The sequence below is a fragment of the Pseudophryne corroboree genome, chromosome 6, assembly GCF_028390025.1.
Source record: "Pseudophryne corroboree isolate aPseCor3 chromosome 6, aPseCor3.hap2, whole genome shotgun sequence".
NCBI classification, from domain to species: Eukaryota; Metazoa; Chordata; class Amphibia; order Anura; family Myobatrachidae; genus Pseudophryne; species Pseudophryne corroboree.
Genome location: NC_086449.1, coordinates 601,830,233 through 601,851,272, shown reverse-complemented (window position 1 = coordinate 601,851,272; position 21,040 = coordinate 601,830,233). Strand labels below are relative to the sequence as shown.

At 42.2% G+C, this 21,040-nt stretch overlaps 1 protein-coding gene and 1 long non-coding RNA gene across 3 annotated transcripts in view; one reads left to right on the top strand and one right to left on the bottom strand.

The window, feature by feature from the left end:
- Positions 1 to 21,040, top strand: part of LOC134933075 (uncharacterized) — a 181,961-nt gene that overhangs the window by 53,485 nt on the left and 107,436 nt on the right. The window lies entirely within an intron of this gene.
- The window catches only part of LOC134933077 (uncharacterized), a 108,697-nt gene continuing 87,886 nt past the window's right edge, over positions 230 to 21,040 (bottom strand). The window contains exons 3-4 of one of the 2 annotated variants that reach the window (XR_010179598.1): positions 1,470 to 1,523; positions 230 to 567 (exon numbers count right to left, since the gene is read on the bottom strand). This is a non-coding gene — a long non-coding RNA (uncharacterized LOC134933077). Of the gene's footprint in view, positions 1,524 to 21,040 lie in introns of both variants that reach the window. The other variant, XR_010179597.1, reaches the window with a different exon arrangement.

The window sequence follows — 21,040 nt, the reverse complement described above, 5'->3', positions numbered from 1 at the left end:
TAGTAGATGGTTTACGAGAAGGATAAACCCATGAGGGTTGAAGGCCCTGCTCGAGAGAGCTTACATTCTAAAGAGGAGGTGCAGACAGGAGTGACACAGATGGGGTAGACAGAGACTCCAGAGAATAAAGAAATATGGTGTATAGAAGTCCCACTCAGCTCATATCACCACAATAACATGATATAACAAACTGATTATACAATACGTTCCTTTATTGTTATATACTCCTCAGATGGTGTCATACCAATATGCAGCGGTCAGCACATGAGGGAAAGAATAAAACAAATAATGTGCAGAAACATAACATTTAATTTGCACACAATACGAATATATAAAAACAATATAAAATTGTACTCCAATCGATCTGTGGATACTGAAGCACAGAACAATTACCAGAGGTAGTGTGAACCGGCCTAAGTCAGTTCAAACAAAGATTTCAAATGGCACCAGTTTTCCTCCCGGGTAAATAATCTGGGAACATCTCACTCCGGCAGAGGTCAGCTCCAACAGTCCACAGGAACAATGGAGATCCAGAAATAGCCCGGAAATATCCAACGCGTTTCGACCCTATTCCAAGGCAATAAGTTAAAAATCCACAGTGGGGTTTAAAAACCCCTTCCATCCAATCAAAATAATCCACACACAGTTGTAATTCATTAAAATGGTAACGTTCCCCCAGTAGTCATGACGACCATAACATAACAGGAACTCCAGCCTGACATCACTTCCGCCAGGTGCAACTGTAAATGGAGTCCCCCCCCCACCCCCCGGGGTCCTTAAGGCCCGTGGGGATAATACTTATCCATATAGACACTCCTCCCCCCGTAGCTATGGTAACTGAGCTATACCACGTCACGTCACTTCCGCAGTCCTGACTTTCCTTCACTAGCTCAATGGGGAGACTTGTTACATAGCGGTCATCATGACGACCGTGCGTCACCCTCAATGCGTCTAGTCCTTATCCGCTCCTCCCCCGGTCTCCATGGTAACGGGGATAGCTGGCTGTACGATAGTCTGAGTCCGGTGTATTTCATATGGTTGTGTCTATGTTGCCTTCGTGCAAAGGACCTGGACGTGACAAAACGAGTGGGCAGGAGACAACTTCCGCCCTTACAGCTCCTAAATGTTTTCTTCGTTCTCCGTTCGTTTGGGGTATTTTTTTTCCTCTATGCAGCATTGGACCCTCGCGGGCTCGCTTCGCTCGCCACGCATCGGGCTCGGTGTCTCGCTCCGCTCCGCTTCGCTCGCCACACTTTTCTATTCCAAATAGATTGTGACATGGACCCAGGGGATTATGGGAAAGGTCCTCTGCACGAAGAGAATCTAGACGCTACCTATTTCATATGTCTTTACTGGGATTGCCATAGTATTGCGGACATCACAGTGGCTATCTGTTGGTACTTTTAATAATCACCATAAGTCCCAGTAACAAGGGATGAAGTTCTTAAATATATGATAGGTAGATATACCGTAAAACTCCATTAGCAGATTCTGAACCTAGTAAATATAAAATATGAAAAAACCTAAAAAGAGAAAAGACAAAAGATATCATCACATAAAACTAATTTAAAAAGCACAAAGAGACTATAAAATATTATCATAAAAACCACTTTAGCTCAAAATCATATTTAGGCCATTTAGGTGCAGTGTGTTAAAATCATAAATGCACTGCATTTCACTTTTGGCCAGTGCAGTGGTAATATCCCTTTGGCGGGCACTACATCTTGCTATCTTAAAACCCGCAAAACGTTTAATGGCGTTAGTGGAACAGTCATGTCGTTTTTTAAAATGGTTTGAGAGCGCATGAGTGTCCAAACCCTTTTTTATATTTCGACAGTGTTCACTTATCCGGATTTTTAAAGGTCTGGTGGTTCTGCCTATATAGAATAAATTACAAGTACATTCGATAAAATAAACGACATTCTTCACATTGCATGTAATGAAATCCTTAATTGTAAAATGTCTCCCATTAATACATATCACATCAATTTTCTTTGTTCCATCACTCTTAACTTCCCTGCATCCCATACAGGAACCACATCGGTGGAAGCCCTTAGTGAGGATTCTCCCTTCACTTTTTTTGGAGGAAGATAACTCCTGACCAAAGTGTTTCTAAGATTCTGAGCCTTTGTATAAATAAAAACAGGTTTATCCGGTAGGGCACTACCTAAAATAGGATCTTTCTTCAGAATCCCCCAATTTTTTTTAAAAGACTTTTCCAATACTTTATATTGTGAATGATACCCTGTTATAAAGGCCCATTTGAATTTATCTCTATTGCTTTGTTGGGGTCGTCTATCCACTAGGAGATCTTGTCTCTCTACTTTCTCAATTTCCTGAAGTGTTTTTTCAATACTTGCCTCATGGTAACCAGTATTGATAAACCTGCTATTTAATTGATTGGCCTGCTGTTGATACACCTTGTCATCTGAGCAGTTTCGCTTTAGACGTTTGAATTGCCCTTGCGGAATGGCATTCAGCCAATTAAAATGATGGCAACTATTTATATCAATATACGATTGGGAATCAGTTTCTTTTGTGTAAGTTTTCGTACAAAATGTTCCCTCCTCCACATACAAGGAAATATCTAAAAAATCTACTTTATGTTCACTAACAGTAAAAGACAATTCCAAATTCAATTTGTTGTTATTGAGATAGACACAGAACCGGTCCAGAGTTTCCTTATCACCCCGCCATATAAAAAGTACATCATCTATGTACCGTTTCCAGGACACCAGGTTCGCTCCATGTGGGTTATTATGCCAGATGCAATCCAATTTCCACTGGCCCATGAAGATATTAGCATATAGTAGACAGAGAGCGTGGACCAGAGGGTTAGGATGAGATTAGGCTGGGTTTGGTGAAGAAGTGGATCTTCAGATTTTTTTTTTTTATAAAAACATGCTTAGTTTATGCCATTGTGCATTTATGTGAAGCCTACTGGTTCTGTGGCACTTGGCGTAGCAGATGTTGATAGCACCCCCCCTCATATTTGCATCCATGTCTGAATTAGGTCCTATATCCCTTTGACCATAATATATAATAAGCACAAATGCATTCTGGATAATAGAGGAACACTGGGAGTGATATTTTGGTGATTAGTTTTTGCAAATTAAATTCCTCCATATACATACTAGGAGGTGCTGCTCAGGAGATGTGTAGTAAAATATATAACAGATAAAAAAAAGTTTATAATATGTGAATTTTAACATCAACAATATGCACATATTATATATCTATATTTATAACACTGTTACCAGCCACCTCTGTGTTCTGTGCCTTGTATAAACCACACTCACAAACAGCCCTGCATTACTTGGTGGCAAAGAGGTAATGATTATTGACTTAAAGGTGATGCCTCACTATTTAAAGGTGTAGTTGAATGGAGCAATGGTCAGGGTGGATCAAGTATGTTGAGCGGAATGTAAAAGTACTTGTCCAGCAGTTGTGCATTTATATTATTACTTATCACCAACGCCTACTATACTTGTCTTTTACAAGGTGGGTAGAAGAGATATATTATCCCTTATACTGGTTTTCTATAGACAGATAAGTGTGATTCTTTTCATATAAAAACATGCTTAGTTTATGCAATTGTGCACTTATGTGAAGCCTACTGGTACTGTGGCACTTGGTGTAGCAGATGTTGATAGCACATCCGCTCATATTTCAGCACAGGTGATTGCGATCATAAAATAAGAGGAAAGTCCAGGTAGAGAGCATTTTGTCCCTCCTAGAATGAGTCATGTTGGGAGGTATGGATTGTGAACTGTATAGTAAATTCAAACCAATGGTGTATATTAGATTTAAACTAATAGTTTAATAATGCCTGAGTACTGTTTATAGCTCCACCTTATTGAGAAACAACAATTTTATAAAGTTTGCCTGTAGTGGAACAAATACAACTTAAACAACCTTAAAATACACATAGAAATATAAAATCTATAATTTATCTTGAAAAAATAGCAGTAGTTTCTGTACTACTTACACACTGGGACAGGACTCAGGATGTCTCTCTGTGTGTGTCTCTATCTCTAGACCCAAATGCTCTCATTAGATAACAGGTTACTCAGGATCCTGACTCCCAGGCAGAGAGGAGGAGAAGCTGGGAACCCTGGGTCACTTACAGCTCTCTCCCCCCTTCTATCTCTCCTCTGGTCAGAAAGCTCCATCGCTATCACATGAAACCTGATTGCATGCATAGCCTGCAATGCATACTACCCTGCTCACATTCTGGCAGCCTGGTTCTGCTGGTGCACAAGAAGGAGAGCTAGTGATGGTAGTATGCTTTGGCCTGGATACAGTATGTCCTATGTCCCCCACTCCCCCTTAATCTGGCTATGGCTATGGCGTGGTTCATAACCAGAAAGGCTTTATCTGATCCCATCTACTCCTCCAATCTAGTATGTGAGACAATGATGTTGTAACCTCTATGCTGGTGGTGTATTGTGCTGCATCAGACCAGTAGTAGTGTCCTGTGCATCAGCCATCAGTCATTCCAGTGACCAGACAGTCACAGTGGTATACTCTGCTGCCATATGTCCAGTGCTGCCGTATTACAATAACAAGTCCCTTACAGTGTTGCTGTGTTGTCCTGCATCAGACCAGTGGTAGTGTCCTGTGCATCAGCCATCAGTCATTCCAGTGACCAGACAGTCACAGTGGTATACTCTGCTGCCATATGTCCAGTGCTGCCGTATAATAATAATAATAATAATAATAACAACAAGTCCTTTACAGTGTTGCTGTGTTGTCCTGCATCAGACCAGTGGTAGTGTCCTGTGCATCAGCCATCAGTCATTCCAGTGACCAGGCAGTCACAGTGGTATACTCTGCTGCCATATATTCAGTGCTGCCGTATAATAATGATAACAAGTCCCTTACAGTGTTGCTGTGTTGTCCTGCATCAGTCCAGTGGTAGTGTCCTGTGCATCAGCCATCAGTCATTCCAGTGACCAGGCAGTCACAGTGGTATACTCTGCTGCCATATGTCCAGTGCTGCCGTATAATAAAAATAATAACAACAAGTCCCTTACAGTGTTGCTGTGTTGTCCTGCATCAGTGCAGTGGTAGTGTCCTGTGCATCAGCCATCAGTCATTCCAGTGACCAGGCAGTCACAGTGGTATACTCTGCTGCCATATGTCCACTGCTGCCGTATAATAATAATAACAACAAGTCCCTTACAGTGTTGCTGTGTTGTCCTGCATCAGTCCAGTGGTAGTGTCCTGTGCATCAGCCATCAGTCATTCCAGTGACCAGGCAGTCACAGTGGTATACTCTGCTGCCATATATTCAGTGCTGCCGTATAATAATGATAACAACAAGTCCCTTACAGTGTTGTTGTGTTGTCCTGCATCAGACCAGTGGTAGTGTCCTGTGCATCAGCCATCAGTCATTGCAGTGACCAGGCAGTCACAGTGGTATACTCTGCTGCCATATATTCAGTGCTGCCGTATAATAATGATAACAACAAGTCCCTTACAGTGTTGTTGTGTTGTCCTGCATCAGACCAGTGGTAGTGTCCTGTGCATCAGCCATCAGTCATTCCAGTGACCAGGCAGTCACAGTTTTATTCTCTGCTGTCATATGTCCAGTGCTCCTGTGCCGCATATTGTGTTATGTAACTCCAGAAAAATATTGGAGAACAAAAATTTGGAGGATAAAATAGGGAAAGATCAAGAACCACTTTCTCCTACTGCTGAAGCTGCTGCCACTAGCCATGACATAGACAGTGAAATGCCATCAACGTCGTCTGCCAAGGCCGATGCCCAATGTGATAGTAGAGGGCATGTAAAATCCAAAAAGCCAAAGTTCAGTAAAAAGACGCAAAAAAAGAAATTGAAATGGTCTGAGGAGAAACGTAAACTTTCCAATATGCCATTTGCGACACGGAGTGGCAAGGAACAGCTAAGGCCCTGGCCTATGTTCATAACTAGTGATTCAGCTTCACATGACAATAGAAGCGCTCAACCTCCATTTTGCCATTTAATTCCAGTGATTTGGACGTATAATTGCAGTGATTTTGCAGTATAATTCCAGTGATTTTGCAGTATAATTCCAGTGATTTTGACGTATAATTCCAGTGATTTTGCCATTTAATTCCAGTGATTTGGATGTATAATTCCAGTGATTTTGCAGTATAATTCCAGTGATTTGGACGTATAAGTCCAGTGATTTGGACGTATAATTCCAGTGACTTTGCAGTATAATTCTAAGTGATTTTGCAGTATAATTCTAAGTGATTTTGCAGTATAATTCCAGTGATTTGGACGTATAATTCCAGTGATTTTGCCATTTAATTTCAGTGATTTGGACGTATAATTACAGTGATTTGGACGTATAATTCAAGTGGGAATTGTTTGTATCGCTTGGCTTAGTCATACAGCTACCTCATTGCAACTCTTCTACATCTTTGCATGAGGTGCTGTTTGGGGCCTAGTTTTTGAAAAGTGCCATCCTGTCTGATGCTGCAGTGCCACTCCTAGATGGGCCAGGTGATTGTGTCGCACACTTATGTCACTTGGTTTAGTCATACAGCAGCCTCGGTGCACCTCTTTTTCTTCTTTGCATCATGTGTTGTTTGGGGCCTTTTTTTTATATCTGCCCTCCTGTCTGACACTGCAGTGCCACTCCTAGATGGACCAGGTGTTTGTGCCGCACACTTGTGTCGTTTAGCTTAGTCATACAGCCACCTCGGTGCAACCTTTTGGCCTAAGAAAATATTGTGAGGTGTGAGGTGTTCAGAATAGACTGGAAATTAGTGGAAATGAATGTTATTGAGGTTAATAATACCGTAGGATCAAAATTACCCCCCAAATTCTGTCATTTTTATGGGGTTTTTTCCAAAATCATCCAGATCCAAAACCAAAACTCGAAAGGGTGGTTTTGGCAAAACCATGCCAAAACCAAAACACGAAAGTGGAATTAGAACCAAAACCAAAACACGAAAAGTGCCAGCCGCACATCTCTACTCTATTCCAAATTTCTTTAATGGATAGATGTGTTGAATTTGGGTGTACTCGCAACCTTTAGAGGTAAACCATGATTTGCAGCAGCATGGACTGCAGACACTTGTACCATACACGTTATGCTGCATAGCACACTTGTACTATACACCCCGGTTAGTGTTCTCTGTCACAAAAATTTACACTTAGCCATAACAGCAACCTTATCTCTACTTTTATCCCAGCATCCTCCCATAAAACATATTTTGTGTTAAAGTTTGGAAGTGCAGATTTTCCCATGTTGGATACAGATTTTACTGCCATCATCAAGGTCACAGACTTTTGTTTCCTCAACATTTGGTTTCAAAGTCAAGCGATAAGGGGAAGAAGCAGACAAAATCAGATCAAGGCATGTGCACAGACTGTGAGTAAATACACGCCCTACATCGGAATTCACCTTGTGCAATAACACACAGGGCAAGCACCTAGAATTGAGGAATAATCATTACATGGAAATGAACCTATATGGCAAAGTGCTGGTCTTATATATGAACACCACAAGCATACTGTTATTTATTTAATCAGTAGCTTAAGATGTGTAATTGGTATGGAACCTAGGGATCATTCATTCAGAACAGATTATAAAGCTATATCACATTCTAAGGAGGACAGTTGGAGAATTGTCCGGTAACAACCAATCAGATTCTAGCTATCAATTTATAGAATCCACTAGATAAATGATAGCGGGAATCTGGTTGCTATGAGCAACTTCTACACTTGTCATTTTGTAGAAGCATTGATACCGACGCTGGAATCCTGCACGGGTGAAATCCTGACAGTCGGTATGCCAACTGACAGGGACTATTCCCACTCGTAGGTGTCCAGACACCCATAGAGTGGGTGTAGAACCTGTGGCGAGCGAAGCAAGCCAACGAACCCGCAAGGGATGTCCTTGCGCTCGCCCCCACCCCGCAGGCGACCTAAACTCCGGGATCCCTGCACCAGCATGGTGACCGGCGGCATCCCAACTGCTGGTCACCCATACCCAACACGATACTTCTCCCCTATGGAAGGGCACAGCTACTGGGGGCACAGCTACAGGGGGCACAGCTGCTGGGGGCACTACTACTGAGGGCACAGCTACAGTGGGTATAACTGTGAACATGCCCTTCCCCATGAAGCCACGCCCCTATTTTATGCTGCGCGCCGTAGACGTGCACTCGCCCTGTTTTACCTGTGCGTGTATGTGTGTGTGTGTGTGTGTGTGTGTGGGCGCCAGCGGAAACATTCACCCTGGGCACCACAAGGTTTAGGACCGGCCCTGGCTCTAGTTTATTTTATGAATCATAGTAGTGATTAAGTTCACCCTATGTCAAATTTCAGAGCTGCCAGTACACATTATGCCACATAGGGCGGGATGTATTAAGGGAAAAATGCGGTAAAACCCTATAGAAGCCTATGGGCTTCTTATCGCCAGCCGCTGCAACCCGCCGCCTCCGCTGCCCCCTGCCGCAGATGCCGACCCCCCTCGCCACAGGCATACCTTCCGCCAGGCAGCCTGGACCCGGATGGTAAACTCCTCCACCCCCCTAGCAACGCAGCTGGAGGTCCTTCAGGCTGCAGGGGGAGGAGGAGGCGCCGGGGACAGCCTGTTGCCTTGTTCCCGACAACTGAGAAGGAGAGCCCAGGGAGGTGACGGAGACCCCCCGCAGACCACTTCACAGGTATCGCGGGGGACCTCCGTCACCACATTGTGATGTTGATCGCATATGTTAGTACACCTAGATATATAGCAGGCCCCAAGGAAAAAGTTTGAAAGGACCCCTATGTACCACCCAATGGTGAAAAACGTATATAACACATGTAACATTGACAGGGAAGGTGGTCCCTTCTCAGCTCTGGGCCCCATAGCAGCTGCACTGCCTGCACCTATGGTAACCCTTCCTGCTGAGGGGTGACACCAAAATGCCGGCTTCTTCTCAGTGACAGGAGCTGAGTGCTGCACTGGGACATTACATGCATCAATCACCTCCTGTAACAGTGTGGAAGTCGGCAGTGAAGACAGACAGTCTCCGGGGGCATGGTCGCAATGTTCATCCAGTGTACAGACTGCAAATGCAGGAAGAAGGTGTTATGCACCTCCTCCTCCATTTGCATTGCTACGGATTGCATTTGCAAGGCTGCTACTGGCAGCTTTGCAAATACAATCCTTACTGAATTAGGCCCATAGTGCAGTGTATAGTGTGATGTAATGTAGCGTATAGGGGGATGTAGTGTAATGATGTAGCGCAGCATATTCAGGGATGTAGCATACCTCCCAACATCCGGAGGCTTGAATTCGGGACTCCATGCACGGTCGCTGAAAAAGGGGCATGGCCTGTTTAATAGGGGGTGGCTTCATGTGAATGACGCGATCGCAAGCCATTTTGTGGGTGGAATTTTGAAAAATCCCTTCCTAGTGGGTGCCTACGTCACAAAAGCAAGCTACTGTCCAGATGTCAAGTTCTTTGTCCTTATGGTTCAGGAGATTTTTGTCAGTAGTATTTGCCTTTTCTATATATAAAGGGCCGAATGGAGCAGCTGCACATACCCAGTGGCAGCAGATTTTCCTACCTATGGGTCAATCCAATTATATGCGATGAGCTTGCGCCTGCAAATCATTGTGGCAGCAGCCGCACTTTATGACAGCCTTAACTTGCACAAAAGTGCTCGCTGTCCCATAGGGCTCTAATCAATTTTGTTCAGATTCAGGCAGAAATCAGCCCACAAGATTTGAAAGTTTGGGTGCCCCTGCCAGCCTTGAAACATCGTGGAAATGGCAACTCGCACCCTTTGCAAACAAGAGAATTGACGTCCAAATCTGCTGTGAGTGTATGTGGATCTGAGTGCTCAATCACTGTACCAGAGAGAGGACCAGATAAGTGGCTTACTGAGATCATTGGAGCTGTCCTCCACGATGCGCAGCGGCAGCCTGACTTCTGGGATTCGGCCCCGGGAGTCAGTCTGCGCATGTGCGGGGTGACATGCTGGGAGAGATCCCATCGGATCCCTTACTTAGCGCTGCGGAAAGAAGTCCATTGGCTTCTATGGGGTATCACCAGCAAAAGCTGGCGAACCCCGCCGCGGCGCTGACCTGGGAACAAGGGGTTTACCGCATTTTCCGTTTAGTACATCCCACCCACTGTGTTTGAGGCGGACTATAGCTTGTTACATGCTAATTATGCATTCTTCATGGGCTGGAGACAATCGCTCTAAAATCAAACATTTGGAACCCCCCCTCCAGAAATATAAGGATACAGCAAAAAGTGTACAATAGGATTGGTACTATATTGGGGTAGTAACATTAAGGTAGTTAAAATATACAGTAATAGCAAATTCCAGTTATATATTGCTTGTTTAAAATATGGTTGTTGTAACCTATTGTGACACATGCAGATTAAAGCAAACTCATATTCATATTTTCTTCTAAATGATTTATCTTTTGTACTTAATTTCTTTTCATTTTTAAAGAACCCAATTCAAGAGGAGTGAAGGAGAGACTAGATTAGATCCACTAGGATGGTCGCTCTCAATTGAGTCTTTTGTACCGTATTATATTCCATCATTAAACGAAACTGCTCCTCAAAAGCAATCTAAATTTTATAGCTTTCTTCTTAATCTTAAAAATGATTGTTCACCCTCACAATGGTTTCACTCATTTTTAAATATTTTTTAGAATTTTTTTTTCTTGTTCTCTAGTATTGTATTGTTGACCCCAACCATCATAGTATTATACAGTCTATGAATAAACTATGTCTGTCAGAAAAGATAAAGAATGATTAAAAAATCAGTTTTATTAGGCATCAACTTAAACACATTTTGGTTTAATGAAGAGTCACCCTAGACAGAGAAAAGAGTCCTAAAGTATCTCTTACACCAAAATCAAACCCTAAATGGTTAACTTGCACCCATTCAGACAGTGGAGTTAGCTTTGTTGTGGTCTTAGCTGATATCCAACCTACCAGTTCCCTATGGCTGATTCAGTGATAGACTGATCCAGAGATGGATGCAAAGTGAATGCAATGCCGATGTTTGCGGATTTGAGTGTTGTTTTGTACTACATATTCATCAGAGTCACATTGTGCATGCACAAAGTCTGATAATAGATAGTGGTCACAGTGAAGGTTTGGATGCAGAGTAATAGTCATTGAGCATTTGTGGGAGGTAATTGTGGGGAATGGCGAGTCAAACACAGCTGGATTGTGACCCATTGGGGGCGTGTCTCAGCCTGCGACTGCATCTTTGTACGCAGTTGTAAATGCTCCAGAGGCTTACTGACAGACATTCTGTGCAACCACAGACATGTGAGATGGTGTGTCCATTGTGTGACGTTGGATCAAACACACCATGTTTTTTGCTATGCTGTGGGCGCATACAGCGTTCCCCAAACTGCTCTGCTGGACTAGCTCCGGTAGGACACTGAGTGGGCCATTGAAACACATGGGTGGGCCTGTGGAACAATTGCTGAAAAGAGGGACTGTCCTGACAAAATTGTGCAGTTGGGGAAATTTCACAAATACATACAGTCATACAGATATACACACACACACACACACACACACACACACACACACACACACACACATTAATCTTAATCACATACATATACACACACATGCATAATCACACACATACTATATACACACACACACACACACACACACACACACACACACACACACACACACACACACACATACATACAGTCCCATACTTAATAATAGTCACACACATATACACATAGGGCCTGATTCGGATTTATATGCAAACCCAATGGATTATGTACTTCCAGTTTCTGAGTATTTCCAAATCCCATTTCACACAGAATGCCAGATAAGGGCTACTGTGACTTAATAATTAAGAGCTACTGTGACTCTGATTAAGGGCAGTGAGATACTGTGTCACCCTAGATAGTGTCATTAATGCAAGTCTGTGGGCTGCCGCACTCTGTCAGGTTAGGAAAATTATCAATTGCCCCCCATAGTGGCAGTTACACATAATGCCTCTAGTAGTCCCAGTTACACAGTGCCCCCAGTAGTGCCAGATACACAGTGCCCCCAGTAGTTCCAGTTACACAATGCCACTAGTAGTGCCAGATACACAATGCCCCCAGTAGTACCAGTTACACAATGCCCCCAGTAGTGCTAGATACACAATGTCCCCAGTAGTGCCAGTTATACAATGCCCTCAGTAGTGGCAGTTACATATACTGCCCCCAGTAGTGCTCACCCCATGGCTGCTGCTGGGCTGACATCTATCTCTTAGGGTAGGAGAGCGCAGCGCATATCTCTCCTGCTCCTCGCTGTGTCCTGTCTCTGGCAGCCATTTGAATGTGGTGCCGGCTTGTGAGCCAATCAAAGCTCATGGGCCAGCAGCCAATTGAAATAAAAGAAAAGAAAACTGTCAAAAATAATGTTCATTAGTTGTATGTGTGCCACCATTACTATAAGCATAGAGAGTCGCAGCAGTGTGAAAAAAAAATGTGTGTTGTTCAGGTATTGTGTTGTAAAATAATAACGTTCAGTAGGCTCCAGTGTGCAACCAGTACTATAAGTGCAGAGAGTTGCAGCAGTGTAAAAAAAGAAAACTATAAACTAACATATGGATCAGTCAATAAAAGAGCAGGAGCAGCAACCCAGTACTAGTGTTGTGGTTGCTGCCAGTCATCCTGATAGCACTTCAACATCTACTAAAGGTGCTCCAGGGGACAGAAAGTTTAGGAAAGGGCAACAGAAATCTAAATATTTGACAGTGTTAAAGAAAAGAGGTAGAGGTGTCACCTTTAAAGAAAACATATCAGTGCCCCCAAAAAAGAAGAACACTAAGGGGGATATCCTATTAGGTGCAAGCCTTTTTCATCTGATAAAAACAATGTTCATTATTGCGCTTTCCAAATATAAGTAGTTTTTATCAGATGAAAAAGGACATGCGATCGCGCAATAACATATGGGATCCGAGATTAGCTCCTGATCCTTTATGTTATTGTGGCTCCGGTGGCTGCTTATCGCAGATTATGCTTCATGTGCCTGAGCTACCTGAAGCATAATCCCCAATAAATGCTAGTTTACAGGGCTAATTGGATAGCCCACGGTGAACCTATAAGCAGAGGTAAATTACCACCGCTAATAGGATACCAGCTTATGGCTGAAGAACAAACTGTGTGTTCACAAATCCCTGAGGAGAGTCTAGGAGTGTTTACATTACTAATGTGTAAATCTGACCACCATTTCTGCACCCTGTACAAATATGCGGATGAGCAGCACAAGTATAGATGGTGACATATTAGTAATTGAGAATGCTAATGTGGAAGAAGTGCATCAAGATGAGGGGGATATATTTGTAATATCTGATGCTAATGAGTATGTTTGATCAGCCACCAGTGGCAGCAGTTCTTGTTCATGCTAAAAAGAAAGCCATTGTCATGCCTGGGCATAAGACCAAGAAAGTAACCTCTAGAGTATGGAATTATTTTTACCCATTTCCTGACAACATTTGTGAAGGCATCTATACCATTTGTGAGGCCAAAGTTAGTTGAGGTACCTGTTAAGTCATTTGCAGTGAGTTCATAAAATGTATTTTACAAATGATAATGATTTGTAAAATAATAAGTATCCAGTATCAACTACCAGCAGCTTGGACCAGAACATGCAGTCTCTGAAGCCAACACCCTCATCATCAACTTCCTCATTAATAATTGAGGATAGTCCTTCCCAAAAAATTGCTTTGTGGGGGCCCAAACAAACCAAGCACTTAAGCCACAAAAGTGGCAGTCCATGTCACTGAAGTGTTTGGTTTGTTAAACTGTGCATGTCCTTTTTAACATAAACACAAGTTGGGTGCCAGGGCCCAAGGACAATTCTATCTTGCACCACTATTCATTTTCATAATGGGCTGTTCTTTTGCAGGGCATTGGGAATGTTTTTTTTGCATAGACAAACATTTTTATTGATTATTGCCCTAATATATTACTAATTTGCAACACATTCTTAATCAGAAAATAAAATAAAATGTTAATACAATAGGCAAGGATTCTGGCGAGGGTTGAAGAGCAATATTAATAGCCAAGGATTCCCAACAGGAGTTGAAGAGCAATTTTAATACCCAGTGATTCCCGACAAAGGGTTGTAGAGCAATGTTAGCAGCCAATGATTCCTGACAAGGGATGAAGAGCAATGTTAATAGCCAAGGATTCCCAACATGGGTTGAAGAGCAAAGTTAATAGACAATGATTCCTGACAAGGGTTGAAGAACAATGTTAATAGCCTAGGATTCCTGACAAGGGTTGAAGAGCAATGTTAATAGCCAAGAATTTTTGATAAGGGTTAAATAACAAATTGGAGGGCTGACTTGCTGGCCATACCACCCCCTTGCCTCCATCATCATTTTTTATCAAACAAATTAAATTATCTAATTATTCAATCCTTTCTTTCTTTACCTGCGTTCCACTACATACATACTCCTCCATTTACCTGTACTGGCCTCTTATCTAGTTATTGATTAATAAAAACATTCTAGGTTTCTATGGGGGTTGTATAGTTTATTAAACTGACATACTGCCTGCCATTGATATGTAGCAATGTTTCATAAATGTGCCATAGTCTTTTATACTGCTGTTTGTATGTGCGCTGCTCTGTTGCTTCATTTAGCCAGGCAGCCTGTCTTTGGCCTACATTGGTGAACAATATTGTGAGCTGTGATGTGGTTAAAATTGACTGGAAATGACTGGAAATTGACCATAATCAGAATCAGCTTTATTGGCCAGGTGTACTCATATACACTAGGAATTTTTTGCGGTATAGTGCCTCAAAATATTCCTAGTGTACGTGAGTACCCCTGGCCAACAAAGCTGATTCTGATTAATTTCCAGTCATTTACAGTCAATTTTAACAACATCACAGCTCACAATATTGTTCACCAATATAGGCCAGAGGCCTATATTGTTATTGAGGTTACAAATACTGCTTGAACTTAACATGCCCAAATTACATGATTTTAGCTGTTTTTATCAATATCCAAAACCAAACCAAAACACATGAGGTTGGTTTTCAAAACTGTAAATACCAAATTGCTTTCTAACAAATATTTAAAATGCCCACTCTAATATATACTGCAGACGCCAGGCACATCTTATTACCATATACGATAAAAGTGCGCTGTACATCTCAAAACACTACATCCCTTAAGAGAAAAGAATACACCCACACATTATCTGAGTTCCAAAGCTCATTGACATATATATTTGTTATTAAAAGGATATGTATTCAGTATATCACAATGTACAGTATACATATAGTTACAGGGTTACAATTTATACAGTAATCAGTTAATACAAAATACATACAGTTACAGGCCAGCATACCATACCATTCCCTCAATGCATCCTCCTCTTAATATATATATCTCTCTCAGCAAATAAATGCAGGAACTGGTCTGGCAACATCTCCACCATCGTCTGGGACAAAACAGCAACTAACTCCTGTGTGTGTCTGATCAGCAATGTGTTATCTAGTTTGGGGGAGTGCACACATCTAGTCTAAGGGAGGGAACTTTCTCATTCATGATGAGTCACTGGTCTGTTCATATGCTAACCAGGTTCAGCCTTGAAGACATCAAAAGGGCTGGCATGAGTTTCCTGTCCATCACCTGTTTGGAATGTCCATTATCCTAATAAGAGTGATTTTAGCTTTCATACATTTAATCATAACTACTTGTTGCAATGTCCTACAACTTAATAACAAGTATCAAATGCATCTACACATTAATCTGGTTGCTTTAATACCAAATATGACATGTCCATCTGGCTCCGCTCCAATAATACGCATACATGACATTACTCCATTATATAATTTTAAATCATTATGATGTCTGGCGCTTGATATTATTATAATTTATGTGCTGTATGAAATATGTGTCGAATCTATCTCTGTGGCATGTCCGTGTAAATGCGTGTGTTACCATATATTGCTGTGCTCGCTGCGCGTATTTGCAAGCATAGCGACTCATAATGTGTGTAGTCTGTATGTTCTCCCTATGTAATATTTTTGACTTCGATAGTCCACCCTTTGGCAGTAAACAATAACTGCCATCAATTATTAACATAAGAAAAAAAATATTTCAGACAATAATCGGTGACCTAGACACAAGTATGTATTCATTTCGCAAATCAGATGTTTGACCATATTTGGGGAAGACAGGGAGGAGGACGAGACATCCTCTATATGCACTCGGCGGTCACGGGACCACTGGTTGGGTGTGGGACAACATTCAACCTATAGAGTATGCTGGGATAGTGCTTTGGCCTATAATGTCTGATTTGGACGAACATTTCACACATACATGTACCTACGTCTTTGTACACTGATGTTTGGATTCGATTGAGGTTCTGCTGGGTAGATGAAGACAAACAAATCGTGAAAGTGACATATAAAGTTTTCATGATCTACATATTCCTATCCTTTTCTGAACATTGTTTCCATTTCTGGAATGTATGCTAGGTCTGTTTAATAATTGAACAAGGGTTATTAAGTAGTGTCCTTCCTAAATAACATAAACCTTCGGAGTTCGGGGAGAGCCACTCATAAACCTTTCTTCCACATATATTAATGAGCTCTTTATCTGCAATGTGTGAATAGCCATTGTCTGACTGTTCCTGATTACCTCTGAACTTCATAACTACTAGACTTTTGATTTTTCTCTGGCTTTAACAAACTGATCGGCTAATCCTGGGATCCTATAAGGAAATCACTCCTTCCTCCAGAACCAGTTCCAGTCCTACACTCAACTCCTCATTAAAAAAACCTCGCAATAATAGAATGTCCTGAAAAAAAATGTTTGTCAGCGGGAAAGAGAGAAAAGAGAAATAGAACAAAACAACTCTTGTTCATAACAAATCAATTACAATGACTGGTCTTTCTGCAATCCTTTAGTACGCTCAGGTAGTGTTCAACAGTGCCGCCTCTCAGTCTTCACGGAACAGAGTCTCTGGTGATACTTTTGCGATCTCACTCCATTTACGAGTTCCTTCCGGACTACCGACTTTCCTGCAATGGGAATCGTGGACCCAAGTCTCTCTCTCGGCTACTTTCACTGGGATAGTGCTGTCAACAAAACTTGGTATGGTCCTTCCCACCTATTAGGCAACCTGAGCGTAAGAACAATCGCACAGTCTCTTGGTTCACAATCAAGGCAGTTAGTATTTGGCATACCAGCAATCAACAGTTTCAAGTTCTTTTGTCAAGTTCTCAAATGCTGGCTCATCTCGATAAGGTACTGTACTGTCACCTCATTGGTGTATTTCTGATCATTGTGTGGATCAATCATGACATGAGGTTGTCTTCCAAAACAAAAAAAAACACAAATACCAAAACCAAAACAAATTTCGAAGAGGGTGATTCGTTAAGTGAAGATCTGGGAGTGGTTCCGATGGTACATAATACTAGTGGCAGTATCTATGATCACAATAGTACAATATCAAGCTTTGCTCCTACTTCGAGGGGTACCATTATCTACACACAAAATTCTGCGCAATTTTTTCTTTGCGGTAAACACAGCAGCATCCGTGGCGGCAGGAAATGCCTCTACCCAGTTTGAGAAAACATCAGTGCACACCAATACATAACAATAATTCCTAAAGGGTGTTAACTGTACGAAGTCGTTGTGTGTTTGCAATGTAGAGTACCATGAGCAATGCTCAAAAAAAAGAAAAAAAACATCTCTAGAGGAGAGAAAGAAGGAGAAAATTAAAAAGAAAAATGTCAGGTTTGCCATTCACCAACAGGCATATCAGTGTCTATACAAAATTTCCCTTCACCAGTATTCTCATCCTTCCTCCACCATTTGTGCATGATAAGGCACACTGCAGTAATACTGGTGTTATCATGCTGTTTGGATATACTGGGTTTGGGCAGAAATTCTGAAGGACCTAGGCATGTGGAATTTGAACTGTAATTGGGTCCATGTATTGTACCACCCTGTGTGAACGCAAAAGATGAAGAGGAAACTGTGGAGAAACAGAATAGAGGTTGGTGACAGATAAGTTTGTAGAGGTGGAGAAGATTTTATAAAAATTTGACAACTGGATTGGGCACTACGGGGAAGTGTTACGTTCTTGGTGCTCAGAACGAAAGAGGTGTTGCGTACTGAGTCCAAAGCACCAGAACGTGACGCTGAAATAAAGGCAAGGTGTAGTAATAGCCCCTAGCAGCCTACCTCAGTTGTTTCACTTGCGTGGTCAGTTTACGCCTGTGAGACTGTGGTTTCTTGGGCCTACGGCAGCCGCGTTTGAAGGGCGGATTAGGTCTGCCCAACTCCGATGCCCCCAGGTCTTAATGTGAGACAAGGCGTAAACCGAGACGGGATGATAACAAGGGGACCTCTCACTAAACCAAACTGAGAGCTAGGGGCTACAAAGAGACCTAAAACTAAACGTATATGTGGCACAGCCGCCAGGATAAACAACAACAAAGGAAATGCTGTCCACACGCCGACACAATACTGTTGTGTACCGGCAGTGACAGCATATGCAGAACCCTCTGCAAAACACCAGTAACTAGTATAACTAAAGAATACAGCGGCCTTGGCCGACGGACGCGGCAAAGCCGCTACTCACGAAACCGGTACAAATACTGGCAAACGGACAGGAATGCTTCAAGGCAGGAAGCAGCTAGACAGAAGCTATCACCGGCGTCTGTGTAATGCACTGAGACAGAATATAACAGGCAGCCCTCCAATAGCTGCAGAGAACCTAATTAATTATGTTGTGCAGCTGCCCTGCTGCACACCTGACAGGTGCAATTAACAGACAGGTGAGGCTAAACACATGGAAACAGGCTGCAATTACACAGACTCACCACTGGCGGCAAACAAGAGTCTTTTTTAAACCAGAGCAAAGGAAATCCTGGCCTGCAAGAGAACTATAACATACATGAACAGGAATGAACCACTGCTTGTGGTTCATAACAGTACCCTCTCCTTAAGGGTGGACACCGGACACCCCATGACACCCACGGGGAACAGAAACAGAAGTATAGCACAAAATACATAACCAAAATGCAAAACAGGAATGAGCCACTGCCGTGGCTCATAACAGAAGTGATTCTCTACTTGGTCTACTCCCCTTAAAAAAAAATCTGTGTTTGTTGTATCGCTATTGGGACTATCCCAGCCATCAATCCAGTATCCTGTCCATCCTAAGTTCATAGGGAACCCGGTATCTGTGATATGATTTCCTCTTCCTGTGATGAACATGCATCTAGAACAGTGATATGTAACATTAGTCTTCATGGGTGTCTAACATACTTTGTACTTCCTGAGCGGGAGCACATTATATGTATATCATATCTAACAAAGCTCCTGTTAAGTTAATCAGGGGCCATTTCTGCTAGGAAAAAGAAGCAAAAGTTTAGAGGCCCCATCTTAACCCCAGCAAGTTTTGTCAAAGGGTAATGTTGCATTTATTTTGTTCTTCCCATTAGCCGAATCTGTGTTTTCTATATGGATTATGATCCCTTACTATATGTCCCGTGGTCCCGTCTATGTGTTTAATAATGTGGCTTGTGTTTTCTGTCTAGTGGGTCTATATTGACTATGTGTTCTACTACTCCTACAATCTCTGGCAAAATGCCCTTCCTTCCTGCAAGTGTAACATATTATTGACCATTAGGGATCTGGGGTTTGGACTGATGGGTCTTTCCTGTATGTGCCAGTATACTTACCGTCCTCAACCTCTCCACCTGTTGTTCCCTGCTTCTAGCACTATTCTTGTGATGTTCAATAGCAGTCTCTCTAAGATTAGCTACTGTGACCCCTTTCCAATTTTGCAAAGAAGTCTGCACCCTGACCCTCAATGCCTTATTGAGCCCGTCCATTAGCACAGAGACAGCTACCTCCCATTTGCCGAATTAGTGTTTACCAGTGATCTTATCCAGATGGAGAGTTTTCTATTACTGCAAAAGACAAAAAAAAAAAGGTTTAACAAGCTTCTAGGTCATGCAAAGTATTCATTCAATCCTTCTCATCCCGTATTAAGGGTCTGTACATGGTCCAACAAACATTTCCGAGCTCATCTTGACTAGGGGCATTACTAGGAATGAATACTTCTTATATGGTAACTAAAAGAAATACCCGGGGGTTACCTTGTCTCTGTCCGCTTTCCTACTGGCAAATACTAATGTGCGGACAGGTTTTTCTCCACTTCTGACGTTACTTTCTTGATTTTTATTTTTATTTTTGGGTTTACTATATATGTACATGAATGATACCATACTTACCAGTTCCACTGGTCTCAGCCACTTCCCCCACAGGCTACTGCTCTTCTTTTACCGGTTGGATACTCCTCTGAGTGCATGAGAAATGGATGAAAACAATTAGGTCACCTTCTCTACCTAAATAAACTTCAACATTCATTAGTACATATATAGGTTACAGTCATATTTTTCATATTTTTATTATTTTCTATAGTTTGTATGCTGGCCGTAACTGCTTCCACATCTACATATGGCAGTGTACTTGCATTCTCTTTTTTCTTCCTACTTGATATTGTTGCTACAAGTTCAAATAGTTCTTATATTTCCATTCTTGTCTTATATTACTTTTGGTTAGACATACCACCTGCAATACCTTAGGATCAAACTCACCAACCCCTCTTGCTGCCACAGGTTTAAACAATTAGTATGTCTGACCCTTTGTTTTCTGGATTTTAATCAGACATATTCTAATCTTTACGTTCTGCAGTACCTCTGGCTCAAAGCTGCCCACCCTAGGGAATGATACCCTATCTTTGTCAGTCATACGTACCCATTCAGACAAAAAGTCTTCAGTGTGTGGACCATATTTTCCACACATAATAAACCTCGTTGACCCCTTGGTCCGTGGCTCTTCAACCTGATCCCTTGCTACCATACGTCCACCGCTTGTGCAATTGGATCCCATCGCGGACTTTTTCCTTTTACGCAATCCCCAATGCACGACACGAATAGACGGTGAAAGTTCTCAGTGCGCTTTCATCCACTCCTTCTCCGCTGAGTACCACGACTCACTCCAATAGTGACCACCGCGT